Genomic DNA, 5,596 nt, shown 5'->3' on the forward strand with positions numbered 1-5,596 from the left:
TAATCACTTGCTTATCTATTTGTGATCCTCCGCCACTTGGGATCATAACAGTTCCCCTGTACTCAGTGTCAGAGTGTACCCCTATACACAGTGTCAGATTGTTCCCCTATACACAGTGTCAGACTGCTCCCCTGTACACAGTGTCAGGGTGTTCCCCTATACAGTGTCAGAGTGTGCCCCTATACACAGTGTCAGAGTGTTCCCCTGTACTCAGTGTCAGACTGTTCCCCTGTACACAGTGTCAGAATGTGCCCCTATAGTGTGTCAGAGTGTACCCCTATACACACTATCAGAGTGTGCCCCTGTACACAGTGTCAGAGTGTACCCCTGTACAAAGTGTCAGTGTTCCCCTGTACTCAGTGTCAGAGTGTTTCCCTGTACACAGTGACAGAGTGTGCCCCTATACACAGTGTCAGAGTGTACCCCTATACAGTTTCAGTGTGTGCCCCTGTACATAGTGTTAGACTGGTCCCCTGTACACAGTGTCAGAGTGTACCCCTATAGGGTGTCAGAGTGTTTCCCTGTACAAAGTGTCAGAATGTGCCCCTGTACACAGTGTCAGTGTGTGCCCCTGTACACAGTGTCAGTGTGTGCCCCTGTACACAGTGTCAGTGTGTGCCCCTGTACACAGTGTCAGTGTGTGCCCCTGTACACAGTGTCAGTGTGTGCCCCTGTACACAGTGTCAGAGTGTGCCCCTGTACACAGTACTATATACAATCCACCGCACTCCCTCAGTGGAATATCTTAGGCAGAAATGTACAATGATTTTGAAAATGCTAATTTATTTGAATAGACCAAAGAATCAAATATATTGGATCAAACAGAAGGCAATTATATACACAATGTGCAAGCGACTCAGAATGTGACGTTTCGACCCTCCCGGGTCTTAATCTAAGGTCGCACTGTAAGCACAAGAATAGACAATATAAACATCATAGGAAAAACATAACAAAACAATAAATACACAATAGACAATAAACAATTTGGCTAAATCATAAAATACACTATGTACAGTTTGTTGTAGCCTATGGCTAAAAAATTCCCCAGGTGAGTATCATTTAGTATATGACATGAGGCCAGACCGTAGGTATGAACTTGGGGGAACGTGTCTAGTGACATGGTGTCTACAGAGTCCTCCTTTAATTGAGCTAAGATAATTACCTTAATGAATAATTCCTTATAATGGGAAAAGAGCGTCATCCCTGAGGTATCCAGGGGCTGAAGGAAACAATCGTAATGTCAGTATTCAATCTAGTAGTGAGCCAAACTAACTGAACAATACGGATTTGTAGTAATTTACCAGATATAAATCTCTAGTGGTAAAAATGGCCCGGTGAATGATCCGTATATAACCTGAAATATTATGAATATATCGGTAAGAGAGGGGAAGTGTGGTTATTGGTGATGTCTGATGGTGAGAATCATTACCTTCTTTAATGGCAATACTGGTGCATCAGCGTTTTGCTGATTAAAGTCTCTGTTTCTTTGGCATAAGTTAATGGGTGGTGCTTCTCTGGGTTCAGCCTGAAAGTTATAGGTACATGATTGAGAATGGTGCTGGCGTGATTAATAGTACCCTGATGTGACCGGGGTAAATCAATTACCTTGTTAGGGGATAGTAGCGGCGCATCAGCGTCTTGCTTGTATGGGTATATGGCCCTGTTGAAGTTATCAAGGCAAGAGATATAAGTAAGGCAAGAGGTATGAGAAAGGCTCTCATGGAGATGGGCATCCTGACTAACAGTGTGCTGGGAGGCTAGCGCTGTTACCTGTGAGGATAGAAGCACGGCGTTCCTGCGTCCTGTACTGCGGCATGTTGTGTGAGATGTGGGGTCTTTAAATAGTATTGCCGCTCTCAGGAGTACCGCTAACCGGAAGTGACGTTTGCGCATATGAGGCTGAGGATGTGCGCATGTCCGAGTGTCGGCGTGGGCTCACACCGCTCGGTTGCCATGGCGCTAAAGTAAACTACGCTACCCGGAAGTGGTGTGCACAGGGCTGGGGATATGAACATGTCTGACCGTCGGCATGGATTGGTTGTCATGGCGCCACTCTGTGGGAGGGTAGGGCTGATATCACTACCGGAAATGACGTAGCGCTGTTCTAGATAGGGATGCCCAAATATTATAAGAAACTCAAAAAGGGCTAATGCTGTCATAAAATGTTATGTAAGGGCTGAACCATGGTGTCAGTGTCCGTCTGACCCCCCATATGGAGTGCCATATAGTGCACAGAGAGAGGGGTGGAGAGAGGCTTTATAGTGCACAGAGAGAGGTGGAGAGAGGCTCCCTAGTTGTTGCGAGTAAGAGAGTTGGGAAATGAGAGCTATTATTATGTGGGAAGAGAATAAAACTGATGATTATACCTGGATGGAAATCGTAGAGTAAAAATAATGAAATGATAAAAAAATTAAATGTGAAATAATGGGAAAATAAATGAGAAAAATGAAAATAAATAAAATAAATAGAAATAAAAATAAATAAAAATAAAAATAAATGAAAAAATGAAATGATGAAATAATGAAAATGAAAAATTGAAAATTGATAAAGGATGGTGATTGATGAAAAAGATAAATTAGATGACAATCAAATGAAATGAATGATAAAATAAAATATGAAATAAAGATATGAAAAAATAAAAATAAAAATAAAATAAAAATAATAATAAGAATAAAATGAAAATAAAAATAAAAATAAAATAAAAATAAAAATAAGAATAAGAATAAAATGAAAATAAAAATAAAAATAAAAGATATAATATCCAGGGGAGGTAGACACTCACCTAGAGGCGGATGGCGTCAGCGTGTCTAAAAAGCAAAAGGAAAAGCAGTTAGTGGTATTATATGAGCCAATTAATTTCTCTATTTAAACCCCTAGGTTCCAATGTGTCCAAGGTGTGGATCCAATAAGACTCCCTTTGTTTTAGGATCCTAACCCGATCGCCCCCCCGTCTAGGGCGGTCTATTTGTTCCACTACTTGGAATTTCAATTGTGCCACTGAATGGCGATGTTTTTGAAAATGGTCAGGGAGGGGGAGCCAGGTCTTGCCACATCTGATAGTGGACTTGTGACTGGATATCCTATCCTTCACATGTTGTGTAGTCTCCCCCACGTAGAGAAGGCCACATGGGCATTTCACCACATAAATGACAAAATTGGAGTTACAGGTGTAATACCCTCTTATGGGGTAGGTTTTGCCAGTCCTGGGATGTACGATATTCTCAGATTTAATTATGTTTGAGCAAGAGGCACAGTTGAGGCAAGGAAATGTGCCATGGCGTCTAGTGCCCAATAATCTTTGTTTAGTAGTTGGTTGTGAACTGCCTATATCTGCTCGTACTAATCTGTCCCTTAGGTTGGCTGCCTTTTTGTTGCACATTAATGAATACCACTGAATAGTGTCAGAGTATACCCCTATACACAGTGTCAGAGTGTGCCCATATACAGTGTCAGAGTGTTAATAATAATAATAATAATATTTTTTATTTATATAGCGCCAACATATTCCGCAGCGCTTTACAAATTATAGAGGGGACTTGTACAGACAATAGACATTACATCATAACAGAAATCACAGTTCAAAACAGATACCAGGAGGAATGAGGGCCCTGCTCGCAAGCTTACAAACTATGAGGAAAAGGGGAGACACGAGAGGTGGATGGTAACAATTGCGTTAGTTATTTGGACCAGCCATAATGTAAGGCTCGGGTGTTCATGTAAAGCTGCATGAACCAGTTAACTGCCTAAGTATGTAGCAGTACAGACACAGAGGGCTATTAACTGCATAAAGTGTATGAGAACACGATGCGAGGAACCTGATTATGTTTTTTTTTTTGTTTTTTTTTAATAGGCCACACAGGGATAGTTAGGTTAATGCATTGAGGCGGTAGGCCAGTCTGAACAAATGCGTTTTTAGGGCACGCTTAAAACTGTGGGGATTAATTGTATTAACCTGGGTAGTGCATTCCAAAGAATCCGCGCAGCACGTGTAAAGTCTTGGAGACGGGAGTGGGAGGTTCTGATTATTGAGGATGCTAACCTGAGGTCATTAGCGGAGCGGAGGGCACGGGTAGGGTGATAGACTGAGACCAGGGAGGAGATGTAGGGTAGTGCTGAGCCATGGAGTGCTTTGTGGATGAGGGTAGTAGTTTTGTACTGGATTTTGGAGTGGATGGGTAGCCAATGTAATGACTGGCACAAGGTAGAGGCATCGGTGTAACGGTTGGTGAGGAATATGATCCTGGCTGCAGCATTCAGGACAGATTGGAGCGGGGAGAGTTTAGTAAGAGGGAGGCCGATTAGTAGAGAGTTACAATAGTCCAGACGAGAATGGATAAGTGAAACAGTAAGAGTTTTTGCAGAGTCGAAAGTAAGAAAAGGGCGAATTTTAGAAATGTTTTTGAGATGCAGATAAGAAGAGCAAGCCAGTGATCGCATGTGGGGGGTGAATGAAAGCTCGGAATCAAGGATGACCCCAAGGCAGCGGGCATGTTGCTTTGGAGTAATGATGGAACCGCACACGGAGATGGCAATGTCAGGCAAAGGTAGGTTAGTAGAGGGAGAGAACACGAGGAGTTCAGTTTTTGACAGGTTCAGTTTCAGATAGAGGGAGGTGTTGTGAATTTGGATTCTGGGCTCCCCCGGTGGCTACTGGTGGAATTGAACTGGTGTCTTCATCTTCTCTGTTCACCTGTTCCCATCAAGATGTGGGAGTCGCTATATAACCTTGCTGCTCTGTTAGTTGCTTGCCGGTCAACAATGTTATCAGAAGCCTCTCTGTGCTTGTTCCTGCTCCTAGACAACTACTAGATAAGTTGGACTCTTGTCCATGTTTGTTTTTGCATTTTTGTTCCAGTTCACAGCTGTAGTTTCGTTACTGTGTCTGGAAAGCTCTTGTGAACAGGAATTGCCACTCTGGTGTTATGAGTTAATGCCAGAGTTTTAAAGTAATTTCTGGATGGTGTTTTGATAGGGTTTTCAGCTGACCATGAAAGTGTCCTTTCTGTCTTCTGCTATGTAGTAAGTGGACCTCAAATTTGCTAAACCTATTTTCATACTACGTTTGTTATTTCATCTTAATTCACCGCCAATACATGTGGGGGGCCTCTGTCTCCTTTCGGGGTATTTCTCTAGAGGTGAGCTAGGACTAATATTTTCCTCTGCTAGCATTATTTAGTCCTCCGGCTGGTGCTGGGCATCTAGAATCAACGTAGGCATGCTACCCGGCCACTGCTAGTTGTGCGTTAGGTTTAGTTCATGGTCAGCTCAGTTCCCATCTTCCAAGAGCTAGTTCCTTTATATGCTGATGCTATGATCTCTTGCCATTGAGATTATGACAGTTGTGCGTTAGGTCTAGTTCATGGTCAGCTCAGTTCCCATCTTCCAAGAGCTAGTTCCTTTATATGCTGATGCTATGATCTCTTGCCATTGAGATCATGACAGTTTGACCGGCCACTAAAGGGTTAAAATCCTTGGCTGAGAAAGGAGAGAAATAAGTAGTCTGCTGAAATTTTTTTTTTTTTTTTTTTTTTCTCTCCTTCTAATCTTTGAATGGTTCTGTGTCCACCTGTTTGTAATGGATCTTCAGAGTGTAACT

General features: G+C 42.5%; 1 long non-coding RNA gene across 1 annotated transcript; it reads right to left on the reverse strand.

Moving 5' to 3' along the window:
* Nucleotides 1–776: 776 nt before the first annotated feature.
* LOC143769918 (uncharacterized) lies at nt 777–2,302 on the reverse strand. The gene is made up of 6 exons (XR_013214509.1): nt 1,771–2,302; nt 1,606–1,660; nt 1,430–1,525; nt 1,302–1,354; nt 1,163–1,219; nt 777–903 (listed from the first exon to the last, which is right to left on the reverse strand). It is a non-coding gene; the product is annotated as an uncharacterized LOC143769918 (long non-coding RNA).
* Between the last annotated feature and the right edge of the window lie 3,294 nt (nt 2,303–5,596).

This window comes from Ranitomeya variabilis, chromosome 1, assembly GCF_051348905.1.
Source record: "Ranitomeya variabilis isolate aRanVar5 chromosome 1, aRanVar5.hap1, whole genome shotgun sequence".
NCBI lineage: Eukaryota > Metazoa > Chordata > Amphibia > Anura > Dendrobatidae > Ranitomeya > Ranitomeya variabilis.